Source organism: Protopterus annectens, chromosome 12.part0 (assembly GCF_019279795.1).
Source record: "Protopterus annectens isolate FY-2018-M chromosome 12.part0, PAN1.0, whole genome shotgun sequence".
Lineage (NCBI taxonomy): Eukaryota > Metazoa > Chordata > Ceratodontiformes > Protopteridae > Protopterus > Protopterus annectens.
Genome location: NC_056746.1, coordinates 1,255,215,455 through 1,255,228,108, shown reverse-complemented (window position 1 = coordinate 1,255,228,108; position 12,654 = coordinate 1,255,215,455). Strand labels below are relative to the sequence as shown.

The window sequence follows — 12,654 nt, the reverse complement described above, 5'->3', positions numbered from 1 at the left end:
AATTTCATTATTTGAAGATATGCATAGTTTTATTTGTTTTAAACTAATAGGTTATATGGTTGTTCTGGGGTGTGTTTGTTATTTTTGCTTGAGGGTTTTTGCTAAAACAAAAAGTCTTGTCCATTTGAACGTATGACGCATCTTACATTTTGAAAGAATGGAGCATGTGAATTTGATAAAGGATTTCAGGGTGGTTATTCAATGGAATATTTGGGACAAAGGAAAAGGGGGAGTACTTGTATTAATTCTGAGATGAGCTCCAATAGTGATAGAAGAGGAAGAAAAGGTAATGATAGATTTGTAGTAGTGCGGGGCTACTGGCAAGGGAGGAGGATTTCACTGGCATATATTTATATTTCACCTAAAAGTGCTGCACTAGAGCTTAAGAAAATTCTGGGAGGAATAATCTTCTTTCAGCAGGGAGTATTAATAGATGGGGACTGGAATTTGATTAGTAAAAGTGAGGCTGTATCTGGGGAGCCTAAAAGGGGAAATATAAAAGAGGGTAGATTTTTGAAAAAAATGTATGAAACTAACGATTTGATATGGAAGATGTGAATTCAGTAGGGGGAGCTCTGAAAGAATTTACATATTCACCAAGGTACAAAAAACTGGGCTATTCTAGATAGAAATTGTTTCATAGGAACATGTGCATTTAATTGAAAGTGTTGTTCTGCATGCAATAATTATTTCAGATCACGCACCAATAACAACTAAAATAAAAATGAGACACTGGCACTTTCCCCACCTGTCTCTTAAACAATGAGGAATTTAAGGAATGGGTAGTGGAAATTTATTCAGGAGGTATTTGGGAAGATAGAAATTTCTTTAGAAAATGTAGCTAGGGAGTAGATGAAATGAAAGTGAAGTTTAAAATAGGGTAGAAATAAAAGAATCAGATGGTTAAGAAGTAACTAGTCTTAAATAGATGGTCTGACAAAGGTTAAAGTATTGCAGAATAAGAGGAAGCTCACAGAACAGGAGGAGGTGCAACTGCAGAGTGCTAAAGAGAAAATAAGGCGCTACCTGGATAATATGGACGAGTTTAGAGAGATTGCTGTTAAGCGACTGATAACTGCAGAGCACAAAAGCTTTTAGCACAACATCTTAAGTAATAGAAAGCAGAAAGGATTTTTGCCTATCTTAGGGAGCTTATAACAAGATAAATAACCAGAGATCCTATAGAGATATTAGAAATAGTTAATTTTATAAATATCTGGAAAGTAGAGAAATGTGGAAATAGTACGAATGGAAACATTTATAGAAGAATTAAATATGCTAAAGTTAGATGAAGATAAGGCTCAATTATTAACAGGCTTTGAGGAGATGAGATAAAACCTCACCAATCTGCAGGAAAGTCTCCAGGAATCGATACTATACCTTTAGACGTTTGGAAGCTAGGAGGGACGAAAATGATAAAGATCTGGAAGGCTTTGTTTAGGTGCATTTTTTTAAAGGTGCCAGTATTTTTGAAAAGTACCAATATCCTGGAAGAAAGCTGTGCTGGCTGCAATACCTAAAGGTGGTAGACCCAGTATATCCAACTTCATGCAAGGCCATTTTGATTCCAAACCATGATTGAGTGTTTGTCTATAATAGCTAAAAGAATGGCAAAGGTGTTGCCAAAATTAACAGATCTGGATCAGTGTGTTTTTTTTTGGAGGGGAGGCACACATTTGACAATTTTAATAGAACAGTGAAGATCAGGAAGGAAGGAAGCAGAATGTAAGAAAATACCACTGTTATTGGTGGGTCTTGATGCAGAGAAAGCATCCAACAGAGTATGCTGGGATTTTGAGTAGGGCAATAGAAACATTTGCATTCCTTGACACAATAAGGTTAATTTGGAGGATATATGAGAGGTCATAGGCAAATTTAAAGTGTGTGTTGGCGGGGGGTGTGTTGGTTCCTCTGTTATAAGTTCTGTTTGAACAGTGGAACCAGGCAGGGGTGTCCTCTTTCCCCTTTGTTGTTTGCATTACATTTAGAATCATTGGTAAAGAAAATAAGGGACTCTGAAATTCAAGGATATAATTGCTATGGTAATCAAGAAAAGTTGGCTTTGTTTGCAGATATTTTATACCTGATAAAACCAGAAAAGGGTATTTCATTGTAGTAGAGCATTCTTAGCTTCAGGTCTTTTCAGAATACAAAATGAATGAAGATAAAACAAAGTCAATAGCTGTAAACTATGTACCCACACACACTTTTCAGCACTACCCATATTTACGGGAACATAATAAAATGAAATACTTAGGCAGCTAAGAATATGTGGAAAAAGACTAAAGAAAAGATGATGCAAAAACTGGAAGTTCTGTTTTATGGATTTGGATCGCAAGATACAAGCAGTGAAAAGCTTCTAGTCCCTCAGCTCAGACCATTTTTTGTCAACCAGAGGATAAGTTGTTGACTGCAGTTAAACGTTGAAGAATGTTATCTTGGAGGAGAAGAGGGCAAGAATCAATTGGTATGAGTTGATCCTTCAATGAAACAAGCTGGTTTGGGATTTCTTGATTTTGAAGGGATATTTCGGAGCTATACAGTTAAGGCTCCTGTACATAGCTTAAGTAGAAAGCTATAATTCAGAGTGGAAGGGGGTATTGATATGAGGAGGAAGCTCAATAAATAAGGAGAGGCTGGGATTTTGGGGAAAGTAGTAGAAGGTATTCTAAGAACTAAACCAGCAAGAGAAAGGAGATTCTGCTGAGATAGGCAAGAGGGGGTTGTACTTAACTAGAGAAAATGGCAAAGGAATCGTATTTGGGAGCAAATAATTTAGAGAAGGAAAGGTAATAGAATGGGAAGAGACCAAGAATACATTTGGACTGCAATCTAGAGACTGCTATTCCTATCAAGGATTGATATCAACATATAGGCAAATAGAAAGGAATAGGGAGATCCTAAGTGAAAGGCCAGCACTGGTAGAGTTTTTAGTTGAAACTAGAACAGACGCTGCTGTTAAAGGGATTATTAGGGTATGTACAGTATTGCTTGATAACTATAGGAATCATTCAGAGGAGGCTAAAAGGATTGGGAACAATTGGAGGATATATGTATGGCTCCCAAATGTGCAGCAAAGTCTACAAGATGTAGTATTTTTGCTTGGAAGTTTTTGTATAGGTATTTTTATGCTCCAAGCAGACTCCAAAGAATGTTTCCTCAGGTAGATTGCAGATGTTGGTGGTGTGATGGGGAAGAAAGGGGTCAATGAGAACATATTTTTTGGTAGTCTGATAAATTGGCAGACTTTTAAAAATTCCCTGCAGACTTCTCTATCAGAAGTACTGGGTGAGCAAGTTTGTGCAAGTAAGAAATATTTTTTGAGCTGTGATGCAAGATCTGAATTGCCTAGACATAGTAAGGCCTTACTGAGTTTAATTCTGGTGGCTGCCAAAAAAGGAATTACTGGAAAATGGAAGTCGGTCTTAACCAACTGTATTTAGAAGTAGTGAATATAGTAACAAAGATTAAAGAACTGGAAGTGAGATCTGTCAGAAAGGGTAGGAACAAATTATATAGGAGAAAATGGACATTGTGGGAACAATAAATGCAGAGTAATGTTTTGGAAAAGGAATGAGGTTTTAATGGAGGCAAGAATTAAATGAGCTATGCAGTGTTCGATTGTCTGTGATTGTAGAAGATTATATGTGATGTATATTTGTAACTGAAAATGTCTGTGGCTTGTTTTTATTTATATAAATGTATGATTGCCTGTGTCATAAATAATTCAATAAAATGTTTTTTTTTGTTTCATTTAAAAAAAGATCACATTTTACATTTCACAAAAATATATGTGAAATCTAGGGTTTCTAGGAATGATTTAGTTCCTTGTAAAGAGTGTAACTGATATGTTTGATATACTATGCTTCTGTGAAGCCTTTTACAGCAGGATAGTTTGGGAATAGAGATGTTAACACAAAAGGTTTTGAAATCTAGTGATGTGACCAAATACTAAAATACCTTGGTATGGGTAAGCCTGTTGTGTTGCACGAAGATGCCAGGCAGAAGGAAATAGGAGTAATGATCTTACAAGACAATATACATGTTTTAGGTTGAGATAATTTACAGACACACAAAGTAAAGGTGTAGAAGTATAAGAAAAGTGAGCACTTGTACATGAATGTGAGAAAATCAGTGCACATGTCTATAAAGTTCAGATTGAAACAGACTCTTGCAAAGCATATTTGTACATCTTTGTACAAGATAGGTTTGAAATGGCATACAGATTAGGCAGTGATCTTCATGTAGCAGATATGAGTACATCATATTTAACAGAGGTATATGAAGAAGTGCTAGACCAGAATCTGGATTTTTTTTTGTAATATCACAGTTACTGATGGCTTATTAAAATATTAACATTTTAGTGTTACAGCTACTGAAAGCATTACAGTGAAATGCTGAGCAAATATCAAAAAGAAAGGAAATTCCTTTTTCTTCTGTTAGTGAAGAAATTGTGTCCAAGGCTTTGATGGTCAAACATGATAAAAATATATAGCTGTCAATCAAATGAGAAAAAAATGCTTGAAGATAAATGAATCACATCCAGTAGACCAGGTTCTACAGACATGTGCCATCTGCAGTGCACATGGTATTGAGTCCATAGGATAGAGATGCTAGATCATATTTTGTCTTGTCTAGTCTGTAGAATAGAGTGGGCACAGATTTGTTCACGTTCAGAGTTCTCGCATCTCATGTGTAGCCTCTGCAAGTTCCCACAATTAATCAATCAAACTAAGACATGACAAGTGCAGTTTTGATCAGTCCATTAATGTACATTCTTTAGACAGGGAGGTGCCGACCATTCTCATATCTGAAATTGTTCCATGATATACTCCAAGTCAAAAATTAAAATATTTGTGTGGAGTAGGAATTCTGACTTGTAGTATCAACTTTACACTTCCCCTCTTGACTGTCAAGCCTTGCTTCTACCTCTCATTTGGCCAGCTCATTCCCCTGTAGGTGAGGCTTGAGCTAGTTGGGAGTGCAACAATCCTCTGCTTCGGATCTGTTGCTTTCCCTATAGCCAATGTATTCCCCTGCTTATGACAGTAAGCATTCAAGGGATTCTCTTGCAATGGGCTGTTAAAGTATATATGCCTATATATTTAGAGGCCCTGCCCCATTGTAGACAACACCTCTGCGTGATCCCTGGTCTCACCAGGGATTCCACTTCACAGGTGTGGCCAGGTGCATTTACCGCACCCACAGAAGATAGGTAAGCTGGCTCAGACATGACGTTCCTTACCTCCCCTGCCACTTTAAGCAGGTGGCCAAGCTGCAAGTTGACCTCACGTCCTGGTTGTCATCACTGCTTTATCTCTGTATGGCAGCAGAACTGGCTAAGTAGTCCATTGGATAAGGAAAAGAGCTGTGCCAATTACAAAGAATCGTGGTGTGGGAGTAGTGCAAATACTATGCAGCTTGTTATCTTGCAGTTTAGGATTGTAGAACATGTTACTGCTCAGATAAAATTGGATCAGTTGCTCATGGGCAAAAGACTTGAATAATTTTACCTATTTTTCTGGGCTACTAATACCTTAAAATCAACAAAGTAAAGGAAGTGGTGGGGAAAAATCCAGTGGAGGCAGAAATCCTATGACAGAACAGTTAGAGGCAGAATCAAGAAAAAGAGGAAAAAGTCCACAGCCCGAAACTAGAGATGTTAGTAGAGTAACAGAACCAAGACACTAGTTTTTGGGGAGGATGGTTAGTTTATATAAGAAATTGCAGACATTTGTGTAGGACTGAGCCATTGCCAGAGTATTAACTGCTTTTGTGTCATTTTTTCATTATTTGATTTGCATTGTGTGTTACACGTGCCATTTGTATCACTTAATGCTTTTAATTGTGCACTGCTCATTTGCTGTGCACATATTCTCTGCCTTTTGATAAAAGTAGGTCTCCCTAGTTTGCCTTTTGTTTCATAATTTCTTATCATGCAGCTTCAAAATTTACTGTTTAAGGTTCTGTTTTATCAACTTTGTAATACTGGCATGTCTAGAGTTTTTAAAGAACCGGTGTCCAATAAATTGCGTATTCTTTCTGGGTAAGCAATAATGTCTGAATTTATTTCTAATTGCTGCTATTTTGTCTTTCTGCTCATCAACAAAATCATGTGTGATAAACCGTTATTTCTTCCCCATTAATATGCAAAAATAAAAAAATAGTACAGTGAACTTTTTTTCTGGCTTCTGAGCTAATCTACTAACAAAGAATAAACAGTGTTTCTGCATCTAAAGCTTCCAGTTCTCAGCCAATTTTCCTCAAAAAACATAAATTTTATGATGATGTAGTTAAGGTATCTTTCCACTGCTGTTTATACTTTAGTTGCTAATGTAATGCTCTTGAAGCAGATATCTGATAAAAAGTGACCACTCCTTGATAATTCACAAGATAGTTTGCAGTGGACCCTGTGTCTACTCTGTTCATGAAATTTCTCAGAGAACTGCTAGTTGACACAACTCATGATGATTCTCTTATTCAGATGTTCACTTTTTTTGTTATTGGATATTGAATTTGGATGCACTGAACAGTTCCTCAGTCGTACCACAGTAATTGATCATTGTCAGAAAAAAAATTGGTTATCTGTTTCAGTCAGTCAACTGTTGTGCATGTCTTTATCAATGTCCTTTTTCGAGTTTGGTAGTTTTTCTTGCATTTTTTTTTTATTATTTATTTTGGTTCAGAGGCCTTAATAGCCTGCTGCTTTCTGATGGAAAATTCTTCAACCTTTTTTTAATGAGAGTCTTAGTATTCAGTGACAGTCCAGGTGTGTGTTGAAGAGAGCAGTACTGACTTTTCTGCTTGTCCTATTTGCAGAAAATGTAACTAGGCCACTATCTTTAGGTGTCCAGGCAAGCACCCCTTCCATTAGTCAAACCAAACCTTTGCTGCCAGATCTTGTTTTTTTGACTCCCAATGGTTCTGCTGTAAAACCCAGTCTTTAGAGGCCTGTATGCTCTGCTCAGGCCACGAGTGCTATCTGCAAGCCTAAGTATTGCTCAGAAATTCTCTACTCTTGAGGGTAAGCCTCTGGCATTGGGATATTTGACTGATGTAGGTGGTATTTGAATGACAAGACACAGTGGTAGTGTATTTTGGGCATCTTCATCACCGTAGCTGTTTCGAGTCAACATGTGGACTATGAGAAAGCTGCAGAGAAGATAATTTCTTTGATGGATCCCTCATCTACCTTGATTTGGTGGCTAAAGCAGACTCGCACCAGGTCTAGTTTCCTGTGATCCAGATCTCTCACCTTGCAGATAACAAACAGCTGGCATGGGGCATGTCAGAGGTAAAGGATGAAATGTCTACCATGTCTTCCAGTATGAGGGAAAGTAAGTACTGAGGCACTTGGGCCTTTCCTCCCATTTTGCTTATTCTCACTCTTACATGCTATCCCTTCTGTGATATAAACTGTGTCATGAGTCACTATTAAAATTTCAGCACTGAGACACTTTCTGCTGGCATTGGTTCAGCAAATTGTTTCCCCATATCTACTGTCACCCTGGCATTAGGCATATGTTATGCAACTGCCACCACAAACATCTTTGCAGTACCAGGAACATTTCCAGAGTCTCTTCTCAGTGATGGGTCTTCCATCTCAGCTGTCTTTGGTGCCTAGAGCTTTCTCAGCAGTGATTACCATGCCTACTTGGATATTGGACCCTGTATTTCTGGCACCAGCAATCCAGCTACAATTTTTTTTTTTTTTTTTGTATTTGGGGCAGTGACTGATAGATGGGACATTAGTGCAGTGGGTGCAAGTACATCCTACAATGATGTCTGACCAGTGAAACATGCCAGCTCAAATGCCTTCACAGACCCACTTTCTGTGTCATAAGAACACACTGCAGGGGAAGTGCTTTTCATAGCATCATCTCAAAGATTTTCTTGCAGCTTTCTCTGCACAAAAGTTGCCAAAGCCCTTTATCATTTGAGATGGACTCTTGTCCTAAAAGACACGTAAACCCCTTGAGAAAACTGGGTTGTTGAACTTCATCAAGAGCTCACAGCCACGTAGTTGGGCAGCGAGGAGGATGTGTTCTTTTTTTCTCTGATGGTTAGCTTCCTCCTTGAGGACCTCAGATTTGAAATATTCTTCCAGATAATGCACAGATGTGGAGGGCAGCCCAGTCATCCCAGTCATCCCATCTCCCAGGGAAAGCAGCAGGAAGAGTACAGGTACAGTCCACAGCTAACAAGACTACTTCAGGTAGCCCTAAGACAGTGGCATCTCCTATCCCAAAAGTCAGACAAAATTGTTTTTATTCCTAGGGATTGTTTTTGTCATGTTAAGAAACTGCCCCCCCCCCCCCCAAACCATGCCATGTTTTGAGTTAAGTGGCCCTTAAAGAGCCTCTCATGTGTCCAAGCTGTTCTGTTGCCTGCCAGCTAAGGGGGTTCAGTTTGTAGGAATGGCAGGGCAATTCATATTTTCTTCTAGGTTATTAAATTACCTAGCGTAAATGGCTGGTTTCCAGAGGGATCTACCTGATCATGTCACCAGTGTTGCTGAGGGCATCTCTGATGAGACTATCAAGGGAAAAAAAATCCAAGCCTGGACTGCCGTATCCTCTACCTTGGTGGGTCATATGATCTGTCATCTACAACCTGGCTGACTGTTCAGCACATGCTGTGAACACTGACATGTGTGTCTGTTTATGTACATATGTGTGTGTGTGTATGTATGTGTGTATGTGTATATATATATATATATATATATATGTGTATATATATATATATATATATATATATATATATATATATATATATATATATATATATATATATATATATATATATGTATGTATATATATATATATATATATACACACACACACACACACACACACACACACACACACACACACACACACACACACACACACACACGGATATAAAAAGTGTACATGCCCCTGTTAAAATGACATGTTTTTGTGGTATAAAAAAATGACACCACAATAAATCATTTCAAAACTTTTCCCACCTTTACTTTGACCTGTAACCTGTTCAGTTCAAGTTGAAAAACAAACAAATCTGTTAGGGGACAAAATATAAGAAATAAAAAAATGTACAATAAGCTGGTTGCATAAGTGTACACACCCTTAAACTAATACTTTGTTGAAGCACCTTTTGATTTAATTACAGCATTCAGTCTTCTTGGGTAGAGTCTATCAGCATGGCACATCTTGACTTGGCAATATTTGCCCACTCTTCCTTGCAAAAGCGCGCCAAATCTGTCAGATTGCGAGGGGTCATCCCGCAGATTTTCTATTAAATTTAGGTCTGGGGCTCTAGCTGGGCCATTCCAAAACTTTCATTTTTGTCTGGTGAAGACATTCATTTGTTGATTTGGATGTATGCTTGGGGTCATTGTCGTGTTGAAAGGTGAAGTTCTTCTTCATCTTCAGCTTTCTAGCAGACGCCTGAAAGTTTTGGGCGAAAAGTGACTGGTATTTGGAACTGTTCATAATTCCCCCCACCTTGACTAAAGCCCCAGTTCCAGCTGAAGAAAAGCAACCCCAAAGCATAATACTGCCACCACCATGCTTCACCATGGGGATGGTGTTTTTTTGGTGATGCGAAGTGTTTTTGCGCCAGACATAAATTTTAGCCAGGCCTGGATGTTTTTCTGGGTAAGAAAAGGCTTCTGCCTTGCAACCCTACCCAATAGTCCAGACATATGGAGAATATGGGAGATTGTTGTCACAAATAGTACATAAACAGTACATGCCAGAAATTCCTGCAGCTCCTTCAGTGTTGCTGTAGGTCTCTTGGCAGCATCCCTGACCAGTTTTTATCTTGTCTTTTCATCACTTTTGGAGGGACGTCCAGTTCTGTGCAATGTCACTGTTGTCCCATATTTTCTCCACTCTTTCATGACTGTCTTCACTGTGTTCCATGGTGTATCCAATGCTGTGGAAATGTCTTTGTACCCTTCTCCTGACTGATACTTTCAACAATGAGATCTCTTTGATGCTTTGTAAGCTCTCTGTGAACCATGGCTTTTGCTGTAGCAGGTAACTGAGTAAATTTCAGGAAAATCCTACTAGGACAGCTGAACTTTATTTGGGGTTAATCAGAGTCTCTTTAATTGATGGCAGGTGTGTACCCAAGAAGACTGAATGTTGTAATTAAATCAAAAGGTGCTTCACAAAGTATTAGTTTAAGGGTGTGCACACTTATGCAACCAGGTTATTGTATGTTTTTTATGTTTTATATTTTTCCCCTAACAGATTTGTATTTCAGTTGAATTGTACAGGTTATAGGTGACATTAAAGGTGGGAAAAGTTTTGAAATTATTTATTGAGGTCTCATTTTTTTATCGCAAAAACCTGGCATTTTAAAACACACACACACACACACACACTGACTCGCGTGTCTGGCTTAGGCTCACTGACTTGTCTGAGGGATCCCTGCCAGCTTTTTCAGATTGTCCATTCACCTGGTGAGGCAAATCAAAAACATGAACGAGCAGGACAAAATCCTGAGCACTGTGAATGTGAAGTTTTAGCTTTCGTAGTAGACATTTCCAGACATGCAGAGGAGCTGGTGATGGATATGTTTCTGATGCAGGCCACAGGAACATCACTGGAGGAACAGAGCATTCAAGGCTAGGGCTACCTCATTCACAATAGTAGTCACAAAGACAGAGAACAACTGCCAGTCTGGCTCTGTGGCCAGTTCACAAACGGCCTGCAGCTAGGAGCCTTTACATGGCTGCAGCTCTGCAGGCAGTTGTGGGAAAAATGTGTTTCCATGTGTCAATATTGTTTCTAGTCATCAGGGCATGTGGGGCAAGGTATTTGCATCCACAGGTCATCTGTTTCCCTTCATCAAATGACATGCACAACAGTCTAAAAGCCCTGCTATTCATGCCACCACATCTGGAGAAGCTGGCAGGCTGGAGTTCTTGATCCTAGTAAACAAGTGAGCTTGTCCAAGATAGGTAAAGAATGTTGTTACAAATCTTTAAGACAAAGGACCTCAGGCTAGTTCTGGATCACAGTGGCCTGATCGAGTTTGTTTGTGAAAAAAAAGCACAAATCTTTAGAATGCTTTTTGGCAAGGGGGTACTGTTTGCACTATCAAGAAGAGACTAAGGGGGTACTGTTTGCACTATCAAGAAGAGACTAGATGTGTAGCTTGAAACATCAGAACACCTACTTTCTCATACAAATAGCTCTGGGGTTCAGGAGACTCCTTTACTTTCATGTGTGAGTAAGTCATTACCAATTTAGGTAACTGCTGCTTGGTCTCACCTCTTCCCTCACCAGGGGATGCAGTCTTCCCTACCTGAGTGATTGCGTTTTCGGTGCACTATTCATGGACTTGTTAGAGCACTTATCTCTGATCAGAATTTTCAATCGCCACAACATTGTGGTAAAGTAATTAAAGTTTCAACTTTTCCACTCTGTAGCAGACCATATTTTTTGACTCTTCTCTGAATACCCAAGAGTACGGAACTATCTTGCATCCTGACAAGATTTTGTCCTTCTAATTGCTGGTTTGGTCACTTCTGCTGATTCTGAGTTGCAAAGCTGAGTTGGTGTGCAAGATCCTGGCTGCGTAGTAGCTGCCATTGTCATGGTGCCCTAGGCACATCACCTTATAATACCATTGTTGTGGGCTCTCGGACTTCAGTGGCATTAGCTCAAGGAATCATTGCCTCACAGAATTACGTTAACATAGTTGTAGATGCAGTACCTGAAGTGGTGACTCCATTCCAACAGTCTGGTTGTAGCAAATCCATTTTGGGGGGCCCTGTCTGCAACATGTACTCACCACAGATGCATCTGCCCAGGGAGGGTACAGTTTTCAAGGTAAGACACTGCAAGGCTGTTGGTCCCATCAAGAGATTCAGCTGCTTTATCAGGGTGTTAGAGCTTAGGGTGTTCCTCTTGACTCACCAAGCATTCCACCCTATCTTTGCAAAGGCCTCCCTAGCCCTCAACTTGGACAGCATCAGTAAAGTGATACAGTAAACAAGGGATTGTTTGTTGATATGTCTTGACATGTTTAGCTAAGCTTTTTGACCAAGAGCTGTATTATTCCTTCCTAAAAGCACACCTAACCGTGAATCCAGCTTTTGCCAAAGCAATGATTTTGTTTCATCCTGGTGGGCAAAGCAGACAAGGCCTTCCCAAATGGCACCTTTTAACTGAAACCTTTGTTCACGACCCTGTACATCCTTGGGGGTCTATATTTTATACTGGAGTGACTAACAGAGTTCTCTATGAGCCAGCCTGTTAGCCTGATATTAAACTTCTGGATTGGAAAACCCTGTTTTTTTAGCAGCATCAGTCAGCAGAATCTGTGACCTGTGTGCTGTTAGTCTTGATTTTTCATTGTATTGTTACTCTTCTTACAAATAGTTTTCTACAGAAAGTGGCCCTGCAATCTAACTTAAAACAGGCTGTCAACTTGTCTATATTATTTCTAGATAATCGGAGCAAGGGATAATGTATATTGCATTGCTTAAGTGTGCATAGGATTGTCAGATTTTTATAGGAGCTGAACCAAAAAATGCTGGAAAATTTAATCCCCATGCTGCATTGCATTTTACTACATTCCGATAACTATGATCTTCCTGTCTAATTAAGCAGACCCTGCCAGGGCAGTGGCCTTGTCGAGGCCTTCCTTGGATAAACT

At 39.2% G+C, this 12,654-nt stretch overlaps 1 protein-coding gene across 1 annotated transcript in view; it reads left to right on the top strand.

Annotated features, from left to right (window-relative positions):
• Nucleotides 1-12,654, top strand: part of E2F1 (E2F transcription factor 1) — a 204,470-nt gene that overhangs the window by 101,468 nt on the left and 90,348 nt on the right. The gene's annotated exons all lie outside the window — the stretch shown is intronic.